This window comes from Bos taurus, unplaced genomic scaffold (assembly GCF_002263795.3).
Source record: "Bos taurus isolate L1 Dominette 01449 registration number 42190680 breed Hereford unplaced genomic scaffold, ARS-UCD2.0 Leftover_ScbfJmS_717, whole genome shotgun sequence".
Lineage (NCBI taxonomy): Eukaryota > Metazoa > Chordata > Mammalia > Artiodactyla > Bovidae > Bos > Bos taurus.
In genome coordinates this window covers 8,722-25,299 of record NW_020192016.1, presented here as the reverse complement: position 1 = coordinate 25,299, position 16,578 = coordinate 8,722, and the positions used below count along the sequence as shown (strand labels likewise).

At 50.8% G+C, this 16,578-nt stretch overlaps 1 long non-coding RNA gene across 2 annotated transcripts; it reads left to right on the top strand.

Annotated features, from left to right (window-relative positions):
* The first annotated feature begins 214 nt into the window (after positions 1-214).
* LOC132344790 (uncharacterized) lies at positions 215-14,632 on the top strand. Of its 2 annotated transcripts, none has more exons than XR_009493754.1 (3): positions 215-749; positions 4,469-4,878; positions 8,288-14,632. It is a non-coding gene; the product is annotated as an uncharacterized lncRNA (long non-coding RNA). The 2 variants fall into 2 exon arrangements; XR_009493753.1 differs by having other exon boundaries at positions 4,225-4,878.
* Positions 14,633-16,578: the final 1,946 nt, after the last annotated feature.

Sequence of the window (16,578 nt, the reverse complement as noted above, 5' to 3'; positions counted from 1 at the left end):
GGGAAGGGTCCACGAATTGCACCCTAGAAACTTAGTAGGGTGCATGGGTTTCAAAACCCGGTGGCCGCCCAGGCAGCAAACAAGGGAGGAGGGCACCCTGCTGCCCTTTCATGGCAGCATCTGTGGCTGTCCTGCTGAGGGGGCCTTTCCATGGGGACCGTGTGCAGTACAAGTTTGGTGTTTTGGGAACCGAATAATTAGAACGTGTAAAATTTTAAATGATGTGGTGGTTTGATTCAAACAAAACAAAACCAAACAAAACAAAAAACCAAGCTCCAAGTTTTTTGCAAATTTAGGTCTTAATATTGAAGGCCTGTGTTCCTTCCACTGTGGCATTGTACGAAGAAATGTGCGGGTTTTTTTTTTTTTTTTTAATTTGTTTTTTGTTTTTCTTTTTTTTTAGAAAAGATTCCGAAAAATGAGGGAAACAGGAAGCCCAGAGGTGCCCCTGTAGTTTGGCGAAGGCCTTAGGAGGTCACTTGGAAATGCTGCTGGCTGTGAGGGGGGGAGGGGGCAGATGTGCACAGAGCTGTGCAGGCTTGTCCTTTGCATGGATGTTCTTTGTAGAAATCCACCTCGGAGCCATCTCCTGATGTGTAAGAATTTCCCAGACAAACCTTGAGCTAAGCAATGCGTTTTTTCCTTAGGAAATGTTGGTCTTCAGCGATGTTCAAAGCCTGTGTATTTCGGCTAGACTCTGGCTTCAGGTCGGTTCCCCCAAAAGGCTCCGAAGCGACCTGAACCAAACAGTAAGTTTTCCTCCTACCTTGTTCTCCTCATCTACGTTAAGAGTATACTTTAAGAGTATCCTGGCACATACATGTACTGCCTCACCCCTAACCTCAGTCATGTGTTCCAAGAACTTCTGTCCGTTTATTTATTTGTTTTGGGTAACATTGAATTCGTTTTGACTATGCTGGGTCTTTGCTGCTCGCTGGAAGTTGCTAGGACCTCTGGACTGCAGTCTCCCATCTCTTGCTGACCTCTTGTTGACCTCTGCAGAATCCTGGTTGGTGGGAGCTTGTTAGTTCCTTGTTCCTTACCCGGACCTCCTGTGGTAAGTGTTTTCTCTCCTCTGCGGCCTGGTAAGGGTGGGTGGTCATTGGCATCCCAAAGGTGGCTAGAAGTCAATGATTTAGGCAGGCTTGTGAATAGATATGGGAGAAGGCAATGGCACCCCACTCCAGTACTCTTGCCTGGAAAATCTCATGGACGGAAGAGCCTGGTAGGCTGCAGTCCATGGGGTCGCTCAGAGTCGGGCACGACTGAGCGACTTCACTTTCACATTTCACTTTCATGCATTGGAGGAGGACATGGCAACCCACTCCAGTGTTCTTGCCTGGAGAACCCCAGGGACTGCGGGGCCTGGTGGGCTGCCGTCCATGGGGTCACACAGACTCGGACACGACTGAAACGACTTCGCAGCAGCAGCAGCAGCAGCAGCAGCAGCAGCAGTGCATAGATATCAAAAGGGTTTAGAACAGTCAGGTAGGATCACACAAGTCACCGTGAAGCAATACTTCTCCACTTAGCCAAAGCTAACAAAAGATTTCTCTTCTAGGTCAACCTAGAAGAGATCACGGAAGAGGTAAAGAAACTTAAAATCCATTAGCAAAGGCAGTTCAACCTCTCAAGAAACCTTGTGCTAGGCACAACACTCTTTTCTGGGGGTCCACTTTCCCTACAACCTCCTGATCCCATTCTGTACCCATTCCTTTGCTTCTCCCATCCTGAAACTGCCACCTGGAAGAAAGAACGACGTCGTTTTCCTTCAGAAAATGCGATTTCATGCCACATACCTTCTTTTAATACCAAGTCATACATTTCCCTTCAGCAACCAAGAACTGACTTTTATATTGGCATTCGACAGATTGGTGAACATACCTATCAGTGATAGTAGCGCCCCTCCCCTCCCCCGCACGCACGCACACACACACACACACACACACACACACACACACACCCAAGATCAGAACCAAACAAAACAAAAAAAAATTGCTTTCTTACGTTTCACATGTCAGGATGGTGCCAGACACTCTTATTGGATAGTCAAAAATCTCTTTTGTTTCTGTGTAAAAGGGAGGTCCTTTCAAGGCGTGAATGTTTCAGAACTTTAATTTATTTGGAAATGACCCAGCTCTTCAGTACACTGTCGTCACTTAGTTTAGCACAGGATAGAAACTCGGGTAACCAAAACACCTGGAGAAACGATTGTATGTTCAGTTCAGTTCAGTGGCTCAGTCGTGTCTGACTCTTTGGGACCCCGTGGCCTGCAGGACGCTGGGCTTCCGTGTCCATCACCAACTCCAGGGGCTTGCTCAAACTCATGTCCATCGAATCAGTGATGCCATCCAACCATCTTAGCCTCTGTCGTCCCCTTCTCCTCTGCCTTCAATCAAGACTCTCATAGGCAGATATTTTCGAGTGTAATTAGTGTTCATAGTTTATCTAAAAGCTCATATCACATTTAATTTTTCGTTTTGTTCCTGTTCTTTCGAGGTACTTTCTTGTTGACAAGCTTGTGACAGATAGAACGATATAGCAATTTTTACCTTAGAACAAACCGAGGCACTATGAACATTTTGTGCTTCATGTTGATGACTCTTAGACATGTCTACAGTAGAGGAGCAAAAACAAAACTACTAGATATTTCATATTGACTAGTTCCCAGTTCACGGGACTCTGACATTCCCTGAGGTCAAAGTTTTCTTGTATTGGAAGCAGTTGGGTTTGCAAGGGCTGCCTTGTCTTGAGACCATTGAAATAAGAACTCAGAACTTGAGCACTATTATCAAAAATCACAAGGCTCACACTGACACAGACATCAATCCAGACAGACAAGACAAGACATCTTCCAGTTTTCCGCCTGAGATGGAAAAGATTTCTTTGAGCCGTTTTTTCTGGGGAGTGGGGGGTGGGGCTGGCGGCCAGGCAGGCTTTGGGAAGGAGCTCATGGTTTGGAATTGCATATGAAAAGAACCAGCTTTCCGGGTTCCAAGGAATCAAGTTTCCTTGGAAACCAACTTTGTCCGGTTCTATAGAATATCATGGCCCTCCTAGGTCAGGTCGTCTTTCCTTTCCGTAGCCCTCGTTGGATCCCTGAATTCTAGACAGCTTGGATTGCCTCTGTGGGCTGGATGGATTGTCCTCCCGTTTCACCGGGCGGCGGGAGCGAGGTCCCAGAGGCTCTCCTGGAACCGGGCGTGGGGGCGGGGCTCACCGGGAGCCCGTGGTGAAGGTGGGCAGCGCACCGGGAGCGCGCCCGGGGCGGGGCGAAGCCGGGCGGCGCGGGTCGGGAATCGGGTCGTGGCGGGGATGGGGGGCGGTCCCAGTTGTGCTCCGGGGATCCCCACTGCGGCTGGGAAGGCACCGGGAGCATGGCAGGGGCGGGGCGGCGCGGGGCGGGGGTCGGCTCCTGGCGGGGGTGGGGGAGGGCTTCCCCGTTGTCCTCTCGGGGGTCGCCGTGGCGGCTGGGAACGCCCACTGCGTGCGCTCCTGGGTCCCCAAGGGTCGGCATCCAGTGGGCGCGGCGGAGGGGTGCGGACCACAGGTCAGGGAACTGGGACTGCGTGGAGCAGGGAACCACGTAGTCCGCCCTCTGTTGGCACAACCTGGCGGTCGCAGAAAGGCCTCGCCTTTGGGCTCAAGGCCTTGACCGCTCCACCCCTTTGCTGAAAGGTCAGAGCCGCGCGGTTTTCCCAAGCAGCCGAGTGTCCGCTGCAAGTCCAAGGGCCAGAACCCTGAACTCTGGCCGGCTGGCCCAGCCCTGCTTCTGGCACTTTGGAGGCCAGCGGGCCCTTGACCACCTGCTGGGATGGGAAAGGGAAGGGTCCACGAATTGCACCCTAGAAACTTAGTAGGGTGCATGGGTTTCAAAACCCGGTGGCCGCCCAGGCAGCAAACAAGGGAGGAGGGCACCCTGCTGCCCTTTCATGGCAGCATCTGTGGCTGTCCTGCTGAGGGGGCCTTTCCATGGGGACCGTGTGCAGTACAAGTTTGGTGTTTTGGAACCGAATAATTAGAACGTGTAAAAATTTTAAATGATGTGGTGGTTTGATTCAAACAAAACAAAACCAAACAAAACAAAAAACCAAGCTCCAAGTTTTTTGCAAATTTAGGTCTTAATATTGAAGGCCTGTGTTCCTTCCACTGTGGCATTGTACGAAGAAATGTGCGGGTTTTTTTTTTTTTTTTAATTTGTTTTTTGTTTTTCTTTTTTTTTAGAAAAGATTCCGAAAAATGAGGGAAACAGGAAGCCCAGAGGTGCCCCTGTAGTTTGGCGAAGGCCTTAGGAGGTCACTTGGAAATGCTGCTGGCTGTGAGGGGGGGAGGGGGCAGATGTGCACAGAGCTGTGCAGGCTTGTCCTTTGCATGGATGTTCTTTGTAGAAATCCACCTCGGAGCCATCTCCTGATGTGTAAGAATTTCCCAGACAAACCTTGAGCTAAGCAATGCGTTTTTTCCTTAGGAAATGTTGGTCTTCAGCGATGTTCAAAGCCTGTGTATTTCGGCTAGACTCTGGCTTCAGGTCGGTTCCCCCAAAAGGCTCCGAAGCGACCTGAACCAAACAGTAAGTTTTCCTCCTACCTTGTTCTCCTCATCTACGTTAAGAGTATACTTTAAGAGTATCCTGGCACATACATGTACTGCCTCACCCCTAACCTCAGTCATGTGTTCCAAGAACTTCTGTCCGTTTATTTATTTGTTTTGGGTAACATTGAATTCGTTTTGACTATGCTGGGTCTTTGCTGCTCGCTGGAAGTTGCTAGGACCTCTGGACTGCAGTCTCCCATCTCTTGCTGACCTCTTGTTGACCTCTGCAGAATCCTGGTTGGTGGGAGCTTGTTAGTTCCTTGTTCCTTACCCGGACCTCCTGTGGTAAGTGTTTTCTCTCCTCTGTGGCCTGGTAAGGGCTGGGTGGTCATTGGCATCCCAAAGGTGGCTAGAAGTCAATGATTTAGGCAGGCTTGTGAATAGATATGGGAGAAGGCAATGGCACCCCACTCCAGTACTCTTGCCTGGAAAATCTCATGGACGGAAGAGCCTGGTAGGCTGCAGTCCATGGGGTCGCTCAGAGTCGGGCACGACTGAGCGACTTCACTTTCACATTTCACTTTCATGCATTGGAGGAGGACATGGCAACCCACTCCAGTGTTCTTGCCTGGAGAACCCCAGGGACTGCGGGGCCTGGTGGGCTGCCGTCCATGGGGTCACACAGACTCGGACACGACTGAAACGACTTCGCAGCAGCAGCAGCAGCAGCAGCAGCAGCAGCAGTGCATAGATATCAAAAGGGTTTAGAACAGTCAGGTAGGATCACACAAGTCACCGTGAAGCAATACTTCTCCACTTAGCCAAAGCTAACAAAAGATTTCTCTTCTAGGTCAACCTAGAAGAGATCACGGAAGAGGTAAAGAAACTTAAAATCCATTAGCAAAGGCAGTTCAACCTCTCAAGAAACCTTGTGCTAGGCACAACACTCTTTTCTGGGGGTCCACTTTCCCTACAACCTCCTGATCCCATTCTGTACCCATTCCTTTGCTTCTCCCATCCTGAAACTGCCACCTGGAAGAAAGAACGACGTCGTTTTCCTTCAGAAAATGCGATTTCATGCCACATACCTTCTTTTAATACCAAGTCATACAGTTCCCTTCAGCAACCAAGAACTGACTTTTATATTGGCATTCGACAGATTGGTGAACATACCTATCAGTGATAGTAGCGCCCCTCCCCTCCCCCGCACGCACGCACACACACACACACACACACACACACACACACACCCAAGATCAGAACCAAACAAAACAAAAAAAATTGCTTTCTTACGTTTCACATGTCAGGATGGTGCCAGACACTCTTATTGGATAGTCAAAAATCTCTTTTGTTTCTGTGTAAAAGGGAGGTCCTTTCAAGGCGTGAATGTTTCAGAACTTGAATTTATTTGGAAATGACCCAGCTCTTCAGTACACTGTCGTCACTTAGTTTAGCACAGGATAGAAACTCGGGTAACCAAAACACCTGGAGAAACGATTGTATGTTCAGTTCAGTTCAGTGGCTCAGTCGTGTCTGACTCTTTGGGACCCCGTGGCCTGCAGGACGCTGGGCTTCCGTGTCCATCACCAACTCCAGGGGCTTGCTCAAACTCATGTCCATCGAATCAGTGATGCCATCCAACCATCTTAGCCTCTGTCGTCCCCTTCTCCTCTGCCTTCAATCAAGACTCTCATAGGCAGATATTTTCGAGTGTAATTAGTGTTCATAGTTTATCTAAAAGCTCATATCACATTTAATTTTTCGTTTTGTTCCTGTTCTTTCGAGGTACTTTCTTGTTGACAAGCTTGTGACAGATAGAACGATATAGCAATTTTTACCTTAGAACAAACCGAGGCACTATGAACATTTTGTGCTTCATGTTGATGACTCTTAGACATGTCTACAGTAGAGGAGCAAAAACAAAACTACTAGATATTTCATATTGACTAGTTCCCAGTTCACGGGACTCTGACATTCCCTGAGGTCAAAGTTTTCTTGTATTGGAAGCAGTTGGGTTTGCAAGGGCTGCCTTGTCTTGAGACCATTGAAATAAGAACTCAGAACTTGAGCACTATTATCAAAAATCACAAGGCTCACACTGACACAGACATCAATCCAGACAGACAAGACAAGACATCTTCCAGTTTTCCGCCTGAGATGGAAAAGATTTCTTTGAGCCGTTTTTTCTGGGGAGTGGGGGGTGGGGCTGGCGGCCAGGCAGGCTTTGGGAAGGAGCTCATGGTTTGGAATTGCATATGAAAAGAACCAGCTTTCCGGGTTCCAAGGAATCAAGTTTCCTTGGAAACCAACTTTGTCCGGTTCTATAGAATATCATGGCCCTCCTAGGTCAGGTCGTCTTTCCTTTCCGTAGCCCTCGTTTGATCCCTGAATTCTAGACAGCTTGGATTGCCTCTGTGGGCTGGATGGATTGTCCTCCCGTTTCACCGGGCGGCGGGAGCGAGGTCCCAGAGGCTCTCCTGGAACCGGGCGTGGGGGCGGGGCTCACCGGGAGCCCGTGGTGAAGGTGGGCAGCGCACCGGGAGCGCGCCCGGGGCGGGGCGAAGCCGGGCGGCGCGGGTCGGGAATCGGGTCGTGGCGGGGATGGGGGGCGGTCCCAGTTGTGCTCCGGGGATCCCCACTGCGGCTGGGAAGGCACCGGGAGCATGGCAGGGGCGGGGCGGCGCGGGGCGGGGGTCGGCTCCTGGCGGGGGTGGGGGAGGGCTTCCCCGTTGTCCTCTCGGGGGTCGCCGTGGCGGCTGGGAACGCCCACTGCGTGCGCTCCTGGGTCCCCAAGGGTCGGCATCCAGTGGGCGCGGCGGAGGGGTGCGGACCACAGGTCAGGGAACTGGGACTGCGTGGAGCAGGGAACCACGTAGTCCGCCCTCTGTTGGCACAACCTGGCGGTCGCAGAAAGGCCTCGCCTTTGGGCTCAAGGCCTTGACCGCTCCACCCCTTTGCTGAAAGGTCAGAGCCGCGCGGTTTTCCCAAGCAGCCGAGTGTCCGCTGCAAGTCCAAGGGCCAGAACCCTGAACTCTGGCCGGCTGGCCCAGCCCTGCTTCTGGCACTTTGGAGGCCAGCGGGCCCTTGACCACCTGCTGGGATGGGAAAGGGAAGGGTCCACGAATTGCACCCTAGAAACTTAGTAGGGTGCATGGGTTTCAAAACCCGGTGGCCGCCCAGGCAGCAAACAAGGGAGGAGGGCACCCTGCTGCCCTTTCATGGCAGCATCTGTGGCTGTCCTGCTGAGGGGGCCTTTCCATGGGGACCGTGTGCAGTACAAGTTTGGTGTTTTGGAACCGAATAATTAGAACGTGTAAAAATTTTAAATGATGTGGTGGTTTGATTCAAACAAAACAAAACCAAACAAAACAAAAAACCAAGCTCCAAGTTTTTTGCAAATTTAGGTCTTAATATTGAAGGCCTGTGTTCCTTCCACTGTGGCATTGTACGAAGAAATGTGCGGGTTTTTTTTTTTTTTTTAATTTGCTTTTTGTTTTTCTTTTTTTTTAGAAAAGATTCCGAAAAATGAGGGAAACAGGAAGCCCAGAGGTGCCCCTGTAGTTTGGCGAAGGCCTTAGGAGGTCACTTGGAAATGCTGCTGGCTGTGAGGGGGGGAGGGGGCAGATGTGCACAGAGCTGTGCAGGCTTGTCCTTTGCATGGATGTTCTTTGTAGAAATCCACCTCGGAGCCATCTCCTGATGTGTAAGAATTTCCCAGACAAACCTTGAGCTAAGCAATGCGTTTTTTCCTTAGGAAATGTTGGTCTTCAGCGATGTTCAAAGCCTGTGTATTTCGGCTAGACTCTGGCTTCAGGTCGGTTCCCCCAAAAGGCTCAGAAGCGACCTGAACCAAACAGTAAGTTTTCCTCCTACCTTGTTCTCCTCATCTACGTTAAGAGTATACTTTAAGAGTATCCTGGCACATACATGTACTGCCTCACCCCTAACCTCAGTCATGTGTTCCAAGAACTTCTGTCCGTTTATTTATTTGTTTTGGGTAACATTGAATTCGTTTTGACTATGCTGGGTCTTTGCTGCTCGCTGGAAGTTGCTAGGACCTCTGGACTGCAGTCTCCCATCTCTTGCTGACCTCTTGTTGACCTCTGCAGAATCCTGGTTGGTGGGAGCTTGTTAGTTCCTTGTTCCTTACCCGGACCTCCTGTGGTAAGTGTTTTCTCTCCTCTGTGGCCTGGTAAGGCTGGGTGGTCATTGGCATCCCAAAGGTGGCTAGAAGTCAATGATTTAGGCAGGCTTGTGAATAGATATGGGAGAAGGCAATGGCACCCCACTCCAGTACTCTTGCCTGGAAAATCTCATGGACGGAAGAGCCTGGTAGGCTGCAGTCCATGGGGTCGCTCAGAGTCGGGCACGACTGAGCGACTTCACTTTCACATTTCACTTTCATGCATTGGAGGAGGACATGGCAACCCACTCCAGTGTTCTTGCCTGGAGAACCCCAGGGACTGCGGGGCCTGGTGGGCTGCCGTCCATGGGGTCACACAGACTCGGACACGACTGAAACGACTTCGCAGCAGCAGCAGCAGCAGCAGCAGCAGCAGCAGTGCATAGATATCAAAAGGGTTTAGAACAGTCAGGTAGGATCACACAAGTCACCGTGAAGCAATACTTCTCCACTTAGCCAAAGCTAACAAAAGATTTCTGTTCTAGGTCAACCTAGAAGAGATCACGGAAGAGGTAAAGAAACTTAAAATCCATTAGCAAAGGCAGTTCAACCTCTCAAGAAACCTTGTGCTAGGCACAACACTCTTTTCTGGGGGTCCACTTTCCCTACAACCTCCTGATCCCATTCTGTACCCATTCCTTTGCTTCTCCCATCCTGAAACTGCCACCTGGAAGAAAGAACGACGTCGTTTTCCTTCAGAAAATGCGATTTCATGCCACATACCTTCTTTTAATACCAAGTCATACAGTTCCCTTCAGCAACCAAGAACTGACTTTTATATTGGCATTCGACAGATTGGTGAACATACCTATCAGTGATAGTAGCGCCCCTCCCCTCCCCCGCACGCACGCACACACACACACACACACACACACACACACACCCCAAGATCAGAACCAAACAAAACAAAAAAAATTGCTTTCTTACGTTTCACATGTCAGGATGGTGCCAGACACTCTTATTGGATAGTCAAAAATCTCTTTTGTTTCTGTGTAAAAGGGAGGTCCTTTCAAGGCGTGAATGTTTCAGAACTTGAATTTATTTGGAAATGACCCAGCTCTTCAGTACACTGTCGTCACTTAGTTTAGCACAGGATAGAAACTCGGGTAACCAAAACACCTGGAGAAACGATTGTATGTTCAGTTCAGTTCAGTGGCTCAGTCGTGTCTGACTCTTTGGGACCCCGTGGCCTGCAGGACGCTGGGCTTCCGTGTCCATCACCAACTCCAGGGGCTTGCTCAAACTCATGTCCATCGAATCAGTGATGCCATCCAACCATCTTAGCCTCTGTCGTCCCCTTCTCCTCTGCCTTCAATCAAGACTCTCATAGGCAGATATTTTCGAGTGTAATTAGTGTTCATAGTTTATCTAAAAGCTCATATCACATTTAATTTTTCGTTTTGTTCCTGTTCTTTCGAGGTACTTTCTTGTTGACAAGCTTGTGACAGATAGAACGATATAGCAATTTTTACCTTAGAACAAACCGAGGCACTATGAACATTTTGTGCTTCATGTTGATGACTCTTAGACATGTCTACAGTAGAGGAGCAAAAACAAAACTACTAGATATTTCATATTGACTAGTTCCCAGTTCACGGGACTCTGACATTCCCTGAGGTCAAAGTTTTCTTGTATTGGAAGCAGTTGGGTTTGCAAGGGCTGCCTTGTCTTGAGACCATTGAAATAAGAACTCAGAACTTGAGCACTATTATCAAAAATCACAAGGCTCACACTGACACAGACATCAATCCAGACAGACAAGACAAGACATCTTCCAGTTTTCCGCCTGAGATGGAAAAGATTTCTTTGAGCCGTTTTTTCTGGGGAGTGGGGGGTGGGGCTGGCGGCCAGGCAGGCTTTGGGAAGGAGCTCATGGTTTGGAATTGCATATGAAAAGAACCAGCTTTCCGGGTTCCAAGGAATCAAGTTTCCTTGGAAACCAACTTTGTCCGGTTCTATAGAATATCATGGCCCTCCTAGGTCAGGTCGTCTTTCCTTTCCGTAGCCCTCGTTTGATCCCTGAATTCTAGACAGCTTGGATTGCCTCTGTGGGCTGGATGGATTGTCCTCCCGTTTCACCGGGCGGCGGGAGCGAGGTCCCAGAGGCTCTCCTGGAACCGGGCGTGGGGGCGGGGCTCACCGGGAGCCCGTGGTGAAGGTGGGCAGCGCACCGGGAGCGCGCCCGGGGCGGGGCGAAGCCGGGCGGCGCGGGTCGGGAATCGGGTCGTGGCGGGGATGGGGGGCGGTCCCAGTTGTGCTCCGGGGATCCCCACTGCGGCTGGGAAGGCACCGGGAGCATGGCAGGGGCGGGGCGGCGCGGGGCGGGGGTCGGCTCCTGGCGGGGGTGGGGGAGGGCTTCCCCGTTGTCCTCTCGGGGGTCGCCGTGGCGGCTGGGAACGCCCACTGCGTGCGCTCCTGGGTCCCCAAGGGTCGGCATCCAGTGGGCGCGGCGGAGGGGTGCGGACCACAGGTCAGGGAACTGGGACTGCGTGGAGCAGGGAACCACGTAGTCCGCCCTCTGTTGGCACAACCTGGCGGTCGCAGAAAGGCCTCGCCTTTGGGCTCAAGGCCTTGACCGCTCCACCCCTTTGCTGAAAGGTCAGAGCCGCGCGGTTTTCCCAAGCAGCCGAGTGTCCGCTGCAAGTCCAAGGGCCAGAACCCTGAACTCTGGCCGGCTGGCCCAGCCCTGCTTCTGGCACTTTGGAGGCCAGCGGGCCCTTGACCACCTGCTGGGATGGGAAAGGGAAGGGTCCACGAATTGCACCCTAGAAACTTAGTAGGGTGCATGGGTTTCAAAACCCGGTGGCCGCCCAGGCAGCAAACAAGGGAGGAGGGCACCCTGCTGCCCTTTCATGGCAGCATCTGTGGCTGTCCTGCTGAGGGGGCCTTTCCATGGGGACCGTGTGCAGTACAAGTTTGGTGTTTTGGAACCGAATAATTAGAACGTGTAAAAATTTTAAATGATGTGGTGGTTTGATTCAAACAAAACAAAACCAAACAAAACAAAAAACCAAGCTCCAAGTTTTTTGCAAATTTAGGTCTTAATATTGAAGGCCTGTGTTCCTTCCACTGTGGCATTGTACGAAGAAATGTGCGGGTTTTTTTTTTTTTTTTAATTTGTTTTTTGTTTTCTTTTTTTTTAGAAAAGATTCCGAAAAATGAGGGAAACAGGAAGCCCAGAGGTGCCCCTGTAGTTTGGCGAAGGCCTTAGGAGGTCACTTGGAAATGCTGCTGGCTGTGAGGGGGGGAGGGGGCAGATGTGCACAGAGCTGTGCAGGCTTGTCCTTTGCATGGATGTTCTTTGTAGAAATCCACCTCGGAGCCATCTCCTGATGTGTAAGAATTTCCCAGACAAACCTTGAGCTAAGCAATGCGTTTTTTCCTTAGGAAATGTTGGTCTTCAGCGATGTTCAAAGCCTGTGTATTTCGGCTAGACTCTGGCTTCAGGTCGGTTCCCCCAAAAGGCTCAGAAGCGACCTGAACCAAACAGTAAGTTTTCCTCCTACCTTGTTCTCCTCATCTACGTTAAGAGTATACTTTAAGAGTATCCTGGCACATACATGTACTGCCTCACCCCTAACCTCAGTCATGTGTTCCAAGAACTTCTGTCCGTTTATTTATTTGTTTTGGGTAACATTGAATTCGTTTTGACTATGCTGGGTCTTTGCTGCTCGCTGGAAGTTGCTAGGACCTCTGGACTGCAGTCTCCCATCTCTTGCTGACCTCTTGTTGACCTCTGCAGAATCCTGGTTGGTGGGAGCTTGTTAGTTCCTTGTTCCTTACCCGGACCTCCTGTGGTAAGTGTTTTCTCTCCTCTGTGGCCTGGTAAGGCTGGGTGGTCATTGGCATCCCAAAGGTGGCTAGAAGTCAATGATTTAGGCAGGCTTGTGAATAGATATGGGAGAAGGCAATGGCACCCCACTCCAGTACTCTTGCCTGGAAAATCTCATGGACGGAAGAGCCTGGTAGGCTGCAGTCCATGGGGTCGCTCAGAGTCGGGCACGACTGAGCGACTTCACTTTCACATTTCACTTTCATGCATTGGAGGAGGACATGGCAACCCACTCCAGTGTTCTTGCCTGGAGAACCCCAGGGACTGCGGGGCCTGGTGGGCTGCCGTCCATGGGGTCACACAGACTCGGACACGACTGAAACGACTTCGCAGCAGCAGCAGCAGCAGCAGCAGCAGCAGTGCATAGATATCAAAAGGGTTTAGAACAGTCAGGTAGGATCACACAAGTCACCGTGAAGCAATACTTCTCCACTTAGCCAAAGCTAACAAAAGATTTCTCTTCTAGGTCAACCTAGAAGAGATCACGGAAGAGGTAAAGAAACTTAAAATCCATTAGCAAAGGCAGTTCAACCTCTCAAGAAACCTTGTGCTAGGCACAACACTCTTTTCTGGGGGTCCACTTTCCCTACAACCTCCTGATCCCATTCTGTACCCATTCCTTTGCTTCTCCCATCCTGAAACTGCCACCTGGAAGAAAGAACGACGTCGTTTTCCTTCAGAAAATGCGATTTCATGCCACATACCTTCTTTTAATACCAAGTCATACAGTTCCCTTCAGCAACCAAGAACTGACTTTTATATTGGCATTCGACAGATTGGTGAACATACCTATCAGTGATAGTAGCGCCCCTCCCCTCCCCCGCACGCACGCACACACACACACACACACACACACACACACACCCAAGATCAGAACCAAACAAAACAAAAAAAATTGCTTTCTTACGTTTCACATGTCAGGATGGTGCCAGACACTCTTATTGGATAGTCAAAAATCTCTTTTGTTTCTGTGTAAAAGGGAGGTCCTTTCAAGGCGTGAATGTTTCAGAACTTGAATTTATTTGGAAATGACCCAGCTCTTCAGTACACTGTCGTCACTTAGTTTAGCACAGGATAGAAACTCGGGTAACCAAAACACCTGGAGAAACGATTGTATGTTCAGTTCAGTTCAGTGGCTCAGTCGTGTCTGACTCTTTGGGACCCCGTGGCCTGCAGGACGCTGGGCTTCCGTGTCCATCACCAACTCCAGGGGCTTGCTCAAACTCATGTCCATCGAATCAGTGATGCCATCCAACCATCTTAGCCTCTGTCGTCCCCTTCTCCTCTGCCTTCAATCAAGACTCTCATAGGCAGATATTTTCGAGTGTAATTAGTGTTCATAGTTTATCTAAAAGCTCATATCACATTTAATTTTTCGTTTTGTTCCTGTTCTTTCGAGGTACTTTCTTGTTGACAAGCTTGTGACAGATAGAACGATATAGCAATTTTTACCTTAGAACAAACCGAGGCACTATGAACATTTTGTGCTTCATGTTGATGACTCTTAGACATGTCTACAGTAGAGGAGCAAAAACAAAACTACTAGATATTTCATATTGACTAGTTCCCAGTTCACGGGACTCTGACATTCCCTGAGGTCAAAGTTTTCTTGTATTGGAAGCAGTTGGGTTTGCAAGGGCTGCCTTGTCTTGAGACCATTGAAATAAGAACTCAGAACTTGAGCACTATTATCAAAAATCACAAGGCTCACACTGACACAGACATCAATCCAGACAGACAAGACAAGACATCTTCCAGTTTTCCGCCTGAGATGGAAAAGATTTCTTTGAGCCGTTTTTTCTGGGGAGTGGGGGGTGGGGCTGGCGGCCAGGCAGGCTTTGGGAAGGAGCTCATGGTTTGGAATTGCATATGAAAAGAACCAGCTTTCCGGGTTCCAAGGAATCAAGTTTCCTTGGAAACCAACTTTGTCCGGTTCTATAGAATATCATGGCCCTCCTAGGTCAGGTCGTCTTTCCTTTCCGTAGCCCTCGTTTGATCCCTGAATTCTAGACAGCTTGGATTGCCTCTGTGGGCTGGATGGATTGTCCTCCCGTTTCACCGGGCGGCGGGAGCGAGGTCCCAGAGGCTCTCCTGGAACCGGGCGTGGGGGCGGGGCTCACCGGGAGCCCGTGGTGAAGGTGGGCAGCGCACCGGGAGCGCGCCCGGGGCGGGGCGAAGCCGGGCGGCGCGGGTCGGGAATCGGGTCGTGGCGGGGATGGGGGCGGTCCCAGTTGTGCTCCGGGGATCCCCACTGCGGCTGGGAAGGCACCGGGAGCATGGCAGGGCGGGGCGGCGCGGGGCGGGGGTCGGCTCCTGGCGGGGGTGGGGGAGGGCTTCCCCCGTTGTCCTCTCGGGGGTCGCCGTGGCGGCTGGGAACGCCCACTGCGTGCGCTCCTGGGTCCCCAAGGGTCGGCATCCAGTGGGCGCGGCGGAGGGGTGCGGACCACAGGTCAGGGAACTGGGACTGCGTGGAGCAGGGAACCACGTAGTCCGCCCTCTGTGGCACAACCTGGCGGTCGCAGAAAGGCCTCGCCTTTGGGCTCAAGGCCTTGACCGCTCCACCCCTTTGCTGAAAGGTCAGAGCCGCGCGGTTTTCCCAAGCAGCCCGAGTGTCCGCTGCAAGTCCAAGGGCCAGAACCCTGAACTCTGGCCGGCTGGCCCAGCCCTGCTTCTGGCACTTTGGAGGCCAGCGGGCCCTTGACCACCTGCTGGGATGGGAAAGGGAAGGGTCCACGAATTGCACCCTAGAAACTTAGTAGGGTGCATGGGTTTCAAAACCCGGTGGCCGCCCAGGCAGCAAACAAGGGAGGAGGGCACCCTGCTGCCCTTTCATGGCAGCATCTGTGGCTGTCCTGCTGAGGGGGCCTTTCCATGGGGACCGTGTGCAGTACAAGTTTGGTGTTTTGGAACCGAATAATTAGAACGTGTAAAAATTTTAAATGATGTGGTGGTTTGATTCAAACAAAACAAACCAAACAAAACAAAAAACCAAGCTCCAAGTTTTTTGCAAATTTAGGTCTTAATATTGAAGGCCTGTGTTCCTTCCACTGTGGCATTGTACGAAGAAATGTGCGGGTTTTTTTTTTTTTTTTTTAATTTGTTTTTGTTTTTCTTTTTTTTTAGAAAAGATTCCGAAAAATGAGGGAAACAGGAAGCCCAGAGGTGCCCCTGTAGTTTGGCGAAGGCCTTAGGAGGTCACTTGGAAATGCGCTGGCTGTGAGGGGGGGAGGGGGCAGATGTGCACAGAGCTGTGCAGGCTTGTCCTTTGCATGGATGTTCTTTGTAGAAATCCACCTCGGAGCCATCTCCTGATGTGTAAGAATTTCCCAGACAAACCTTGAGCTAAGCAATGCGTTTTTTCCTTAGGAAATGTTGGTCTTCAGCGATGTTCAAAGCCTGTGTATTTCGGCTAGACTCTGGCTTCAGGTCGGTTCCCCCAAAAGGCTCGAAGCGACCTGAACCAAACAGTAAGTTTTCCTCCTCTCTTCCCGTCCCTGCGCTTTTCCGGCTCGCGCCTGGCGTGGGGTCCTTGCCTTCTCCCTCTCTCTTCCCCAGCCTGCCGCCCTCGTTGCCTTCTCGCCCCCTTTGGGCTGCCCCTTGCACGCCCCCTTACCAGGCCACAGAGGAGAGAAACACTTAACCACAGGAGGTCCGGGTAAGGAACAAGGAACTAACAAGCTCCCAGCAACCAGGATTCTGCAGAGGTCAACAAGAGGTCAGCAAGAGATGGGAGACTGCAGTCCAGAGGTCCTAGCAACTTCCAGCGAGCAGCAAAGACCCAGCATAGTCAAAACGAATTCAATGTTACCCAAAACAAATAAATAAACGGACAGAAGTTCTTGGAACACATGACTGAGGTTAGGGGTGAGGCAGTACATGTATGTGCCAGGATACTCTTAAAGTATACTCTTAACGTAGATGAGGAGAACAAGGTAGGAGGAAAACTTACTGTTTGGTTCAGGTCGCTTCTGAGCCTTTTGGGGGAACCGACCTGAAGCCAGAGTCTAGCCGAAATACACAGGCTTTGAAC